Raw genomic sequence first — 15,398 nt, forward strand, 5'->3', positions numbered from 1 at the left:
ACCAGTGTCAAGCCATTTCCATGACAGGCCCTGTATGAAAGAGCTAGGAAATACTACTAAACTTAGTAAAATAGTGCCCAGGACAGCTCACAGCCCCTTTTAGTCATGTGTCTGCTGGCAGCAGGGACCGTCAGTCAGACCAGCCTTGACAGTGGAACTGTTTGCCTGGAACCCACAGCTTCTGGTGAAAAGTAATATCCTGTAGCTTGAACAACACTTCCATTTGGGGAAAAATTCAGGCATTTTCTATTTTATTCAAAATTCTGCCATATGCACATTACTTATTTATTGGTTTATTTATTTAGAAGGTATAGTATGTAGCTGGAAGCTCTCTGACCTGCGTTCCCCCCCTAGAGAAACACCTATCACAGTCTCCCTTGTGCTGTTCCTGGCTAAGCTGAAAGGCTGTAATTCATCCCTACTTTTGTTGACCTTTCTGCCACTTTCCTGGCTCTGATATTTTCCTCTCCCTTGCCTAGCTTCCCTTTCCAGGGCTGCTTTTTCAGCACCTTCTCAAAGAGAGAAGATAAAACAGGGGAGGCTCTTCAGAGCCAGAATCCAGGGTGACTAGAGGGGACCAAGAGCAGACCAGAGGCAGCCACTACAGCTCGTGCGTGGGCTTGCAGGCTCAGTGTTTCCAAATGATTAGAGAGGGGATGTCTGTAGCCACAGTGATGGGGTATGAGATCGCTCATGCATATGCAGCTCCCAGCCTGCCTGCACAGGAGCCAGGTGTGTGCTTCAAATCACACTAAGAAGGACTTCAGCTCAAGGACTCTCATTTTTTATTTCCCACTGTGCCTAACCCCAGCAGGGCGAGTGCTGACTTCTCATGTTTACAAGGAAACAGAGACAACAGAAATACAAATGGCCACTTGTGGGATGCTTCAAAGCTACCAGACTCTGCTTTTATATGGAAAACACAAAAAAAAGGAAGACAGGTTGTAAGAGGACAGTAAGTGGAAGGTAGCAAAATCAGGAAAAGTGAATGAAAAGGTAAAAAACCAAAGTTGGGAAAATGTGGTGGAGAGCAAAACATGAACTACAGCTGGGCAGAATACCCTATGAACCTGTCAGACCAAGAATTTGAGAGAAGTTACTGGAAATCTCTGAAAATACAGGGCTACATTTGATGAGAAAGTAAAGTTGTTAAAAGTGGCTATCAAGAACACGAAATGCAGGAAACCAGTGGGGGACCTGTAGTTTGTGCCTCATGGCTTCACAGAAACAGGGGGAGGAAAACCAGGAAAATCTCACTTAAAAATGGCTGTGAAGGGAAGTTATAATAAGCAAAAAGCAGAAAAAGAGCCTTGGATTGTTAAAGTCACAGAATATGCAGGAAGGAAACCTACATTATGGATGAGATTAGGAGATCAGAAAAGAGAATGTGCTAAAGCATCAAGGTGGAATAAGATGCCAGTTTCAAAGATGAGAAAATTCATTACAGTTTGAAGGTCAGGTCAAGGTCAAAGCATAAAACCAGTAAGAAAGCAGACTAAAAATGGCCTACAAAAATCATCAGAAGCCGTGAGGGGAAGTGGTGCCAAAGGACAAAGAAATTAATAGAGAAACCAAGCATGGTGGTGAGGAGAAGGAGAAATGGGATGCTGAAGCAAGCAGCAGTTAAGAGCTGCTGAACAGAGCAAGAGCAGAGAGACAGATGCTTACCAGCATCTGCAAGCACCACAAACCTCAGCTTATGCTGGAGAAACATTTCACTGCTCCAGAAGAAAGAATTTCTTCTGGTACCTGATATAATTTCTTCCCTTTCTGAATACAGAATAGATGCACTTTTAAATAGGATTTAAACCTAGCAGCAGCAAGTGTTAATATTTATATAACTAAGTGGCCTTAAGCCAATGGAAAAACTATACACCAAAAAATGTGTGATTATCTTGTATTTGATAAAGGTATTAGAGGTTACCAAGTTTTTAAAATGATTTTATGTCATTAAGTAATGATTCTTTCAAAAGCAATGAGAAGCGGGCACTAGCTGAGGGCAGTAATTAGAATGGCCTTCTTTGAAGTGTAATAAGATCCCATGGTCCACCTTGCAGGACTGGCCGTGGGTACTCACACACCAACAAGCTCTGGGGCAATTGGCAAATGCCCAGCAAAACCCAGCCAGGCTCCTTGGAAGCTGGACAAGCAGCAAGCCTGCTGTCAGTCCTCCTACAACACTGCACTGCCCCAAATGCCTGTAGCGTCCAAGAACCTTGGGGATCTGGACCTAGAGCAAATTGCTACCGCAGCAATACGAGCTTGCAAGTCTGTGGGAACAAGAGGAAAAATACCTGTCTTCCTTAGCTTCTAGAAAAACTAAAGAGCTAAATCCAGCAAAGGAGAAGGAAGAATGAGGATGAAGATACAACAATGAGAAAAATCTTGCCATAAAAACTTGTCTGTTTCACTAGTAAGATTTTTTTTTTTTAGATTTCTTAATAATAGATATGAGTTAGATGAAAAAGCTCTCAACTTGCCTTTGGATATCCCTCTTCATCTTCTGCATAAACTCAAGCCCATCCATGCATATGCTCACCAAGATGCTTTGCAGGAGGAGATGTGTGAAGAGCTTTGCCTGGAGGGACCAAGTCTTCAGCTCCAAGCCAGATCCCCTGGCTCTGGCGCTGTGTTTCCCTGTCACAGTGCTCTGCTCTGCTAGCAGCTGAGTATAATGCACTAAAATCCTAATCTCTAAAGCACTGTGTGCCAGGGCTTCAGAGATCAGCATTTCAGTCAGTTTTACTTTGCTGCTGCCATTGCACACAAGAGAGTGGCACAGCAGGGGAAAAGCAACACAATGTGCAGCGATGGAGAGGCACGCTCAGCCGGGAGGGGCGGGGGGCAAGAGCATGGTAATGCAATATAAAGGCATAGGGAATATAAAAGAAAGAAATGGGGGAAAATAGGACTATTGTGCATGAATAGGAACCTTGGGCCCTCTTCTTCCCAGCAGCCCTAACAGCAGGATGTCTCCAGCCTCAATAAAATCGCCGTTTTCTGAGCAAAGCCTTGAATGACCTGAAGGGTTTTTTTCTATCTCTTTCCTTGAAAATGGAAAGATTAGGAAATCTCTGCTACAACCCGTCTGTGCATGTGAGTATCTGTGAATATTTTAAGATTACTCCCTCCTGCCTCTACCGTGTGCTTTAAAATTAAAAACAAAACAATACTGCAGAAGCTGGAAGAGCAGAAATCTGACACAGGTACTATGGGAGTGCAGGCTGTTCTGTCACCTAGACCCAAGTCTGGCACAGTGCACACAGGGACACATATACTCAACTGACCAAGCAGAACACTTCCAACTTCAAGGCACAATGGTCACAGTTAAGACAAAAAAGTAACACCTCAAAGTAATAAAATAAATTCTATAACCAAACCAAATTAAAAAGTCAGGAGAATCAAAAATAACTAGCCAATAATTTTAATATCACAGAGTTGATGGCATATTAACTACTGAAACCTGCTTGGAGCAACGAGCCTCACTTCGTTGCCATCAATCAGAAGAGAAGAGTAATTTAAGAAAGTCTTTCAGGCTAACATCTTAATGTCTTTGCTAAACCAGCACAGCCAATCCATGCCACCAAAATCTACTTCACGGTACCTATGTCAGGCTAGAGTACCTTTACATGGGATTAGTGCAACACACTGATAATGCTCTTTGGAATAAAAGCTGATTGAACTTTGTCCCTTAAGAGCTTTTAGACAGTCTAGTGGTCTGCTAACCCACATGGGTTTGTCTATGGCTCCTCCACTACAAATAGGTAGAGAGCATCTCTGAGCCTCTTCTGAAAACCCCTCCTCATCCTCACTTATATGTCACACAGGTAAGAAAATACTCATCATCCTCACCCCAGAAGCAGTTTTAGTTCACTGATTTGGAAGTCACTGTGTAAATTCTGTATCAGTTGATGTCCTTTCTGTAATCCTGCAGAAGGATGTTACCTTTGATATCAGAGTGTTCTGACAGATATGCTCTTGCAGATTTAGTGTCTGTGGTTTAAAACATTATTGCTCTGGCCTTCTGGCAGGGTTACTGTTCTCAGATCAACAGTAGCCAAACGGGATATGTGTCTCTCCCCCAGTACCCACAGGAACTGCAGGTAAAGGTGGATTTGAAATAACCTACCAACAACAGAGCGACAGCACTGAGATACCAAAGGAGCAGCTGCTGCAAGCACACAAATTGTCATAGAGAGGCATGGTGAGAACATCTGAAAACTTTTACAGCAAGGTGCATCAAGACCCAGCTGGAAAGTCAAAATTCCTGGGGGAAAGCTATGTTCTGTAGTTCCTACATCTCCCCAACTCTCTACTGTCTTGTTCCTATCCTTGCACACCACTGTGTCACCCCTTGGTTTGAGCTGTGGGAACCACACAGGTTTGTGGGTCATCTTGCAAAGTGCTGAACTGATGCAAGAAGCAAAACAAAACCCAGCACCCCTCCCCTCCTCCCTATGCTGAAGGATTATTTTTAGCCCAGACCAGTTGATAATCTGGTTCACAGCATGTCTCAAACTACAGCATCAGCACCACTGAACAGGCAGCTTGAAAAGGCTGCAGGGAGGATAAATACATAGAAAAAGGGTGAAGTCTTTAAACCACTGCCGCTCCTGAGGCTTTCACTGCAAAATCAGGGTACTTGACTGGTACCTCTAAACTGCCAAATAATCCATTATCCAATAATAATCTAAGCAATCCAATCCAGAACTGCCAAATTTCCTCAGCTCCTGGTGCCCTTCATTCCATGTAAATGTTTTTGAGATTAAGACTACAACCAGTGGTGGAGACAGTAAACCCAGACTGGGATGACTTTATAGGGAAAGAATTAGCCAGCAGCCTAACACTGCCGGAGATGGATTTACATCTGAAGGCGTCTCACACATGGTATAAATGTCACTCCTTCCTTGCTGCCCCCATTCCTCCCCAAGTCACTGGAAAACAAAAAACCCACAAAAAAATTTGGAGAGAGGAAGCTAAAAGTGGAACCAGACCAAACCAAAAGTAAATAAAAATGTTTTACCTGGCTCCCCTGGGCACGCAACAGCAGGCCTGGCAATAATGAGAGTGAGGAATGAAATTTTAAAATGAATGCAAGAGGGAGAAACTGCAGAGAAAATTGAGACAGAGTTTCAGTGTTATTTATCCCAGACAAAGCATACATGCTCAGCTCTGAGCAATCCATGGCACGGGAACAGCTCCAGGATGGAACTCCGACACAACTAATCTTCCTTTTCTATTCCCTTCTGTGCTTTTGAGAAGGAAAGGGGAGAGAAAGCAATTTAGTGTAGTGATGCAACTTGTTTACTTCTCTGTACCTGCTCAGCTGTGTTGGCTGAAATATACTCTGGGAGGTGCAAAGGCAAGGAAAGAGAAAAGGAAGGAAGGAGAGAGGAAATGACAGTAGGAAAAAAGAGCAAATTGTAGGACAGGCCTCCAATTTTGCCGCTGCCCAGTGGTCCATGCAAGCAGTATCCATATGGCCACCAGCATGCCAGCACAATTACATGGGTTAGTCATCCAAGCCTTGCTGAGCTTGAACCGTTTAAGCTCTGGCTCATTTGAACACGGTGGAAATGCCCAAGTGAGCATCCCATTAGATGGCAGATCCGATGGGGCACCGTGTGCCTGGCCTGATCTACCACTCCCTCCACCATGGGGGCTCCTCCTGCTGAGGCAGCACACACTCAGGCCATCGGGAATTCAGCCCAGGGCATCCTCAGCCTTTGCCACAGGGAACAAACAGGAGGTTGTAGATCACCCACTCCCTGTTCAGGTCCCAGTGACTGCAGAGGGAAGAAGGACATGCAGAAGATGGAAAAGGAAGGTTATTAGTAAATGCTCTATTGTCATTTCTCTGGTCATTCTCTAAGGCTTTTAGCTTGTCCCTAATAAAAACTAAACGTTATTACAAAGGCAGAGATAGTCTCTTAGGTGAAGAAAACAATAAAACCTACCAAATCACCAACTTCTGATTGCTTTGTAAGCCCCTCATTAGAGCTGATACACCAACATTTACATGACAGAACCCTTTTCATTAGAAGCAAACCATTCTTAAAATATATTAACAACCTACATACTCATGGCTCTTTGTAGTTTGCCTAACACTTCAGAATGTGTTAAAATCACACATAAAAGTTATAGTAGACTAACACTCAGGAAATAAGAGTCCTTTAAAGATTTAATTCAACCACTAATGGATTTTTTCCCAAGTTAGAAAACATTTATATATTGCTGATTTACTGCAGGTGTGGTAACTGAATTTGACTTCACACATACCAGCTGCAAGCAAATCAAGGAAAAGGCTCCATAAATCAGTTTAAGGCACTGTAGGCTTCATGGTGCTTGGACTGGTACAAAATTTCCCCACACAAGCACACAAAACAAATGGGAGTTTATAATTTTCTCTGTCATAGCTCATAACTTTTAAAGGTTAGAAATCAAAGCACCACACATTGGAATTTTATACATCTGAATGGGATGGACATAAGGCATCCCAGAAGATGATTTATATCATCCCTTCTTCACACAACAGAAGAATGAAAAATGCAATGGTGACAAAGGCATTGCCTAATCACGTTACTCGGTAAATACCTGAAAATTCCTGAAATTTCTCTGGACAGATCAGGATTTTTAACTTTGTTTTAGTGACTGTTCTCCAGTAACTCCTCCACCTTTTTAAATGCATCTTCCAACACACACTATATTTTGCAGGGATTTTTTTTTTCAACAAGTTGCACTGGCTCAGACATTGTAAGACAAAAAGCCGCAGTGACTTTATCCAAGAAATATGAGGTGGCAGAGATCCAGTACGCCCAGTACTCAAGGTGAAAGAACAGCACGGAAAAAGATTCACAAATTAATTGTCAATTACGGAAAGCTGCCGGAGTGAACACTAGATGCATGCATGGGATAATTTAGTCAGGCACCTGCACAACTGAGCTGTGGGTAGTGCTGAAGCAATTACTCTATTTTTTAAAAGAATGAGATATCATCATCAGTAAAGAACAGAAAGGAAAAGGAGCAAGTTTAATTTGTTTCCAAACACATCAAATCAGTGCAGTTAAGCACCAAGGACCCAAGTGGATGATGGTCCTCTGGAAGAAGGGGAGGTTGGAGCACCTGACTGAAGGAAGCTGCCTGTAAGGAAGTGAAATGAATTGCTCATACAGTTTTTCCAGAGCATGAAGGCAAGCCAGAAGATGTTGTACCCACAGCTCCAATATGGGCATCCTGTGGCAACAGGTGGAAAGCACTAAGATCTCATTTCCCATATTGTGTCACAGGGAAGGCACCAGGTGGTGAGGGCTTCCACCTCCTCTGCCGCAGGTGGCTCTGACAAAGAGCCTGGGTGTGCTCCACAGCCAGCCATTGGTCATTCCTGGACACGCTGCACAAATTTTGGATCCTTCATGAACAAACATCATTTCTTGGCCGCAGGGATGACACAGCAGATTCACTTCCGGATCTGTGTTCTCCACACAGCTCCCTGGTCCTAACTCCCACTGGCATGGCACAGGAGTGGGGGAAGAACTAGAGATTAGAGGCATGATAGCAGCTGCTCCTCCTGGCTCTTTGAACACAGGGAAAACAGCTTTTGCCTAATGCATGAGGAGTGGTATCATCAAGTTAGCAAGCCAAGAACAGAAGGACTACATCAAAAAGGAAACAGGAACAAGAACTTCCCTTTACAAAGCAAAACAGTCTTGCTTTTTAAGAGCAAAATCTTTGCCTAAAAAGCTCTCACAAAACATCTCATGGGAGGTTCAGACCATTTTCAAGGGCTGAAAGAAAAACAGTCCTGGGGTTAGAGTGGTAACCTGGATCTGGGAAGACTCACTTCAGTTCTTTGCTCTGCCAAGCGTTCTTGCATGACCTTAGGCAAAAACACTGAAGCTGTAGTTCATGGATACCTGGGCTTCAAAGGCAAAGTCAGCCTAAGAAGTTCTTGCCTTCCCCCGCCTGCCATTTGCTGCCTCCACACTTGCACTGCCCCAGGAGCCCACAGGCACTATCCTGTAAACCAAATTACTGAACGGGATAATGTTAAAAGCAAATTTTGGTTGTCTTTTACAGGCAGAAGGGTAATTTTGCATTGGACTGATTAAAGGATCCACAATCAATTAGCTGCAGGAGCAGAAGAGGTGAAGCTGGGGAAGCCCATCCATGATGGCACAAGGGCTGGAATAAGCAGGAGGAAGGCTGCAAAGACAAGGTGCTGTCCAAGACTGGGGAAAGGACCTCCTCAGCAATGGCAGATGCACTTGGACAGCATCAGCCAGTGGTGTTTGCGATGAATGTGGCTCTCTCTCCCCAGCTGCCTCTCCAGCCCTCTTGGCAGGGATGGCTGCCCTCCTAACAAGGGCAGCAGAAGGAAAGATTATGTCAACACTTTACCTGCTTCTGTCTCATGGAAGAAAACAGTCAGGAATTTGCTGGAACCAGCACTAGATGCAATGAACTGTTTAGCTTCTTCCTTAAACCCTGGACTCCCAGGCATCACCTAGGTGGGGATGGCAACACCCCTCACGTTCCCAGGCTGTTGGAGGGGATAAATAGAGTCAAGGTGTTGAGACACCCCAGGTAAATGGGGGCCAATGGGGAGACCAACAACAGAAAGTGGCAGCCAGGCTCATTTTGGTAAGCTTCCATTTTAAAAGCTGACATGCAAATCTCTACTTACCCTACATAATATGAACATTCTACAAACCCAGCTCCTGATTAACTCAGTACATCACTTGCCAGCACTCTCTGAATGAGCCTGTGAGCCCAATTAGCAGCAGATGCAGCACTAACACTCCTCACCTGCTGTGCTTACCAGTCTTCAGATCAGGAAGGGAAGGGAATATATCAAAGACTTGCGAAGGGAAGGAAGCTTAGAAAAGGCTCAGAAAGGATGAGGGAAATAGATGTCTGAAACAGTTCCTCGGGCAAGGAAGCAGAGCCCTGTACAAAAGGGAAAACATACGGGCCAAGGGAAAACACTGCTGCAGATCACGAAAAACATCCAAAGGGCTGCTGGAGCGCCCTGGGAGTGTGGTGCAGGGTGTAGCCAGGAGTGCTGCTGGGGCTCAGGGGATCTTTGCCTTGCCTGAACCCTGGGGAGCTCTGCCACATGCAGAGCTTCTCTCCACGTGCTCTGGTACATCAGCACAGGAACCTAAGTCATCCTACATTTTCCATGAGTTGTCCTTGACCTGTCAGTTTTCTTTAGTGCTCCAAAGAATAAGGAAGGAGCCTCTCAAGCCTACAGCTGCAATATTATTACAACCCAGACAGGAGCCACTTAACTAAAGTTCTGTGAACTCTCAAACTCCACAGCTGCATCTGAGTTTAATTTCTGAGCATCTCTACCAGTGAACTGACTGCTCTTACCCACCAAAGCATCTGTCAGCTTTTGCACCTCAACAGTTGGCACTGGTTTTGTAACAAGGAAAAAGAACATCATGTGCCAGATTGGATTTTTGGTCAGAGGAGTAAAGAACCTGTCTTTGGAAAGGTTCCAAAGAATAAGGTTAGGAGTAGATGGATGTGAACGCCTGAAGCTTTGATGTGTTGGGGGAAATGGATTTAATGCCACATTTGATGCTATAGTTTTCTAGCAACCTTTCTAGCAGAAGGCAGCCTGATACTCAAGGCAAGAAGCCTAAATCTCTCCAGTGTGTTGGGCAAGGAGAGTTCAGGTATGACACCTAAACCAGTGGCACCAGTTCAGCAGCAACTTCTACATGTCCATCTTTTCTAAACTTCAACTGTCCCAGCAGTAAAAGGATAATAGTGTGGTTTTTTTCAATAGCAAACATGTATCTTTTACATATACAGCACGTATTTGTTGAACCTTTCTTGTTTTCATCCTCAAGACAGTTGTGGCTGTAGGATACAGATGTAACAGAAATACTTGGAAAGAACAGTCTTATTCAAGGTTTAGTCAAGCAGCTTATCTAAGGATCCCACACTTGTACAATTTTACTGTTCCCTAGATATTAAACTAGCGGCCTGCAGTGACTGCTGACCAGCTCCCAAGTGCTGCCCACATGTCACCCACTGGTTTGACAGCAGTCTCAGTGGAGAGGCATCACCCAGTCTAAACAAACTGGACTGTGCAACACAGAAAAGCTTCCTGCAGTTACTGACAACAATTTCCATAAAAAGTCTTCTGGTTTCCAAAATATACCACAGATGGCCAGTGTTTCCAAGGATGTTCCCAACAGAAACACAGTGAAGGAGAAGGTTTTGTTTTCCATGGATGCATTCTCTTATCTTTGAAAATGGTGCATTTTCAGAGAGAGGAAATTAATGTCTCTGTCACTGAGTTTTACAACTGTACTTGCTTTTCAGACATTTACTCCCCATCTTCAGTATGTGAAACCACTGCTACAGGTTGACAAAGAAAACTGTCAGAGTTGACCATGCCACCAGGGTGAGACACTCTAAACCACATCTGAATTTCACCCTGGCAGGTCTCATACACAGATCAGAGGCAGGAATACAGATGTAAAAGACCATACCAAAACTAACGGTAGATTTTTTTGGCCAATACAACGAAGACATTTTAAGATTACTTTTCTAATCTAGCCTTTCAAAGCAGAAGGAAGAATGAAATCATGCAGCAATTCTATTCTAAACTGAAAGGTGAAGAAAAAATCTGTCCTTGATACTGAAAATAGAGAAGAGCTGAGGCAGCACCCTGCTCTTCAGTTCTCTAGAGGACAGTGTACAGCAGGGTCCAGCCCAAGGTCCACCATGGAATTTCCTGGCTGTTCAGAGACCCCAAGGCCTGGCATGCCCATGAGGGCTCCTCCTCTTTGCAGAGGGCAATGGTGTATTTTGGTTTTAAGTCTTTATGTTCTTCCAAATTATTGGGATAAATTTAGTAGCATGGAAGAAGGGACAGAGTGGACATCTGCAGGCACCTATGAACTGCATGTGCAAGACAGCTGCTGCCTGACCTTGCACAGAACTTACTCTACATGATGGCTTGTGACCTTACATTTCTTGGCATACCTGTCACAACCCAAAGAGTCTGACATTTTAAAAATCCTCTCAACCAAGTACCATTTCATTTTTATGGCACCAGAACATGCACGAGCATCTGTGAAATATGAATTCCACCCAGCTGAGCAAATAATGTCACTGTTCTATGCCTCTAACCTAGACCATTACCTTTAGCTGCAATTTCAAAAGACGTTAAGTAGGCTAGTCAAGCTTGGTAAGAGTCCAAACCAACCTGCTCCTCTTGCTCTTGGACATGCTGGTACATTTTTCTTGACCCAGCATCATGATTCAATATAATTTGTGTTACTATCAAGCATGTGTGAGTCTAAGGGGAAAATACTGGAGGAATGGATTTCGAAGATCTGTCATTCAGATTGCACCAAGTATGGCCCTGCAGGCACGTTCTATAAGACAGAGAACATTTAGATTAACTTCCACGAAAATCTCTCATTTGAGGACAAGCTATCACAATGGTCCAGACTTGTAATATACGAAGTATTCTGAGTTCAAAGGAATTTGGGTCATGAAACTCTGATGAGCAAAATTTTCTTCCACTGGGCCTACCATTCATTGCTTTTGATTTAAAAGCAGAGAAGTGTTTTCAGTGTGCTCCCAAAATGGTCTTTTCAGATGTGACCCTCCCCTTCCCTGCTTCTGCAGAGGGTAAAGGTCCTGCTCTCATGGCTGTCCAGCACACACCACCACCAAAGTTAGATCCTACCTAGTCAAACCTAGCCTGTTATCCTGACCTTCCCAGTACAGACACAGCTTTAACAGACAAAAACCACAGATCAACCCCCTCTCTTGGTGAGTAACCTCATTCCTCATCTTAGAGGGATTGTATCATGCAGGATTTACCCCCAACTAAAACCATCTCTCCTGGACAACACTGGGCATATCTCACTGAGTCAGTATCTCAGATTCTTAAGGATTCAGTTCATTGTGTCTGGATGGTATGAACATGGATGACTTCCAGTGAAACATGTCCCTGGCATGGCAGGAGGGCTAGAACTAGAGGATCTTTAAGGCTCCTTTCAATCCAAAACATTCCATGACTCTATGATTGAGGCAGTTGGCAGAAATGTCACAGCCACCAGACTTGGCCAGCACTACCAGTACAAAAATGAGAGCAGGACAGCAGTAAGGCTCATCTAATACTAAATTAAACCCTACCCATGGTGGATCACACTTCTCAGTTTTTGACTGCTGTGACTGTCAGGACTGGGCTGTTGACTGCTCTGTTGGCATGAAGTGTGACACTACTGCAGAAAATAAAAATATGTAAGTATTACATCCATATTTTTCTATCCTGTCATGGTTTTAAAGCAGTAACTAAGAAATTACTAGAAAACTTACTTATTTCTTGTTGTGAGATATGGATTAGAACAAGAGCAAAACAGGTAAAACTTAAAAGGAGTAAAGAAAGTTTATTAGCAAAACTACAAGAGTAACAACACCAGAATAAACTTCCAGAAAACTCCTTTATCCCCCACTACCCAACCATTTCCTTGGTCACATGACAACACAGAGACAAAAAACTTCAGAACTCTGGTGTTTAAACAGCCCTCAATTTTTGCTAGAATCTTTTCATCAGTCTCTGTAGGGAAACAGAAGTCTTTTGCTAATCTATGGAGTTTCTTACAAGGAAACTATTTCTGTTACAGCTTTCTATTTCTCTGATGCCAGCTGCCTGGAAATCCTGTCATCAGTTCACTCCTCCCATTTCCCATCACTCTGAGGTGTGTTACGGGTCATGAGTCTAGGGATGTCATTTTTAAGGATGTTATTCAAAGGCAAAAGTTCTCTTCCTCTATCTCTGTGAGCTTCCCTGGAAAACAGAAGTTTTCTCTTTGCCTCTCAAGGCCTCAAATCTTCAACTATTACTTCTCCCCTTCTGTTCCAGCACCTCACTGTATCACAATTACTCCACCTTTTGCTCAAAATCCACACTTTGAACACTATTCCTCCTAATATACTCTGTCATGAATTACAGGAGTTTTTTCAGGACACTCTTGTCCATCTCTATAACTTTAACAGAAAAATATTTCAGCTTATAAAGCATCTCCTTATTATCTACCTTTTCTGAAGCTTAATTCTTTTCTTTACTGTCGCTAATAGTTTATAAAGTCTCTTTACATGTTGGTTACTCTCTTTTTCTTTCTCTGAAAAAAAAGGATTAATCTGCAGTTCTCATCTGGGTAAGGAAAAGGTTAAAATCTTGCCCAGGCTTTGTAGAAGGTTCTGTGATCTCTGCCGGAGCAGCAGCTGGAGCTGTCTGCGATGGAAGATTCCTCATGGCTGCTCTGGAGAGTGTGGTCGCTGTCTCAGCTTGCCGCAGGTCAAGAGCTTTTTTCTTTCTTTACTCCGAAGTCTCTGGTGAATTCAGTCACAGCAAAACCTGCAGCCGAGCCAGGAACCGGCCTGGCCCGGCCAGAGCCCGGGGAAAGCCCCGCAGGCCCCATCTCCCAGCCGGGAGCCGCTGGGCCCAGCCCAGACCCTGCCCGGGCCACATGGCCTGGACAGGGAACGGGAGGCCCGGAGCTCTGTTACCTTTCACAGCCAGGGAACAAAGAGACAAAGAAATTCCCAGGCTTAGGTCTTAAGGTGGTGTTCACAGGTTGATCCCACTTTTCACTGGTTAAAACTGCTGTCAGTTCTTAGAAATGACCAATAATTGTCACAAGAAAAGACTCCCATCAGCCTCTCGCAGCTTCAACTTCCTCCCAGCTCCCAAAGCTATCTTAAAGGTAAAGTCACCCCATGACATATCCCCACAAAAAAAGTTAATATATTATAAACTGTAAATAAATAATAAAGACACGAAGCCAAGCACACCCAAAAATGTACAGCTGAATGTATCTGAGACTTTACAGCTGCACCTTGGGATTTCATACATAATTTGGGCTTTTCTGTTCTTCATTTCTCATGTGGGAAAAAAAAAAGAATGAGCTCTAAAGTGGACTGCTAGAACATGGGGAAAAAAATGAACTATACTATCCATTTGCACTTGGCTTGTTGATTGTTGTTTTTTTAATCAGAGAGTGAAAAAGACCCAATTACTGTTCTGAAATGAAAGATTCACTCTGAATAGTCATTGACACTTGTCAGACTGCACTTTATAGCTTTTCTCCATGACCAGTAGCAAAATAAGCACTCAGTGTTTGACTTTCATTGAAAACATTTTGAAACATCAAGTGCATGGAAACAGTCTGCACAGAGTATGTTCCTGATAGTCCCTAAATGTACTCCAATGTTATTCAAAGCAAAATATTTGTTCCAAGACATGTAAAAAAGGGAAAATTTGATGTGATGCTACTTCAGATTAAAACCAAGCAATTTCATTTTATGCTTTATATGCTCTCCAGTCCCACTAAGTATAATTATAGACTTCTGTCTACTTACAAATCTCTCTGTACAATGGAAAAAGCAATAAACACAGGTTCTGCCAGCAATCAGATAACACTTATCGTAAACAATAGCTTTTACGATCTATTTGAAATGGGTTCAGCTGCTACAACTTAAGATTTGGTTATTTTTGTTTTCTTGTTGGATCTGCAGCAGGTGGTAAGGACATGATAGAAGTGTTCAGCCACAAGAGATTTCAAAAAGGGACTAGTATTGCATTGCATGTGAAATATGACAGAGATTTATTTTTAAAAATCAGTTTTCCATCTCCCAGGGGCCTCTAACTAGTTTGTAGAGGCTACTTCTGAAACTTTGTTCTTGCCTTTCAGCTCTGCCAGCACCACATACAGCCTGATGCCACACAAAGGGTGACCCACATTCAGAAGTGATTCCTCATCAGTTCTGCGTGCCAGTTTCTTATGGAAGTGGGAAACTGTACAATGCCCTGATGTAAATATTAACTGCTGATAGGGGCCTGGCAAAGATGGATCAAATTTCCTGCAATTCAGAGAAGTGTGACTGACTGTAGCTCTGGAAAGCTGGGGAAGAGCCCTCAGAAGTCTGCATGTCCTACTCTGAGAGAATCCCGCACCATGAAAATGCTACACATTACGACTGTATGAGTATAATATCACAACAAGATCCCAGCAGGACATCAGTCAGCAAGACAGGGATGCATCTGCAAAGAGGACACAGACCTTAAGAGAACTTTATAGGCTGGGTGGGTCAGAGTAGTCCCCTCCATGGATCCTAACTCTTCAGAGGTGCAATGGTTCCATCTTGCACCCCACGGATGTGTTCTCCTACTCATCTCCTCATTCCCAGCTGCCCCAAAGGTGTCCCACGTGGGACACAAAAATGCTTTACACACTGTCCAAATGAAAAACTGTTTTCTATCCCGTGTTCTCAGTATCAGGGAGAGCAGATCCAATAGGTAAATTGACAACTTCCATGAAGACAGGAGATGTTAGCATCAATCAGTGGTCAAGGACTCAACA

At 43.5% G+C, this 15,398-nt stretch overlaps 1 protein-coding gene across 11 annotated transcripts in view; it reads right to left on the reverse strand.

Annotated features, from left to right (window-relative positions):
- The window catches only part of KLHL29 (kelch like family member 29), a 389,077-nt gene that overhangs the window by 282,790 nt on the left and 90,889 nt on the right, over window positions 1-15,398 (reverse strand). The window lies entirely within an intron of this gene.

This window comes from Cyanistes caeruleus, chromosome 2 (genome assembly GCF_971803275.1).
Source record: "Cyanistes caeruleus chromosome 2, bCyaCae1.hap1.1, whole genome shotgun sequence".
NCBI classification, from domain to species: domain Eukaryota; kingdom Metazoa; phylum Chordata; class Aves; order Passeriformes; family Paridae; genus Cyanistes; species Cyanistes caeruleus.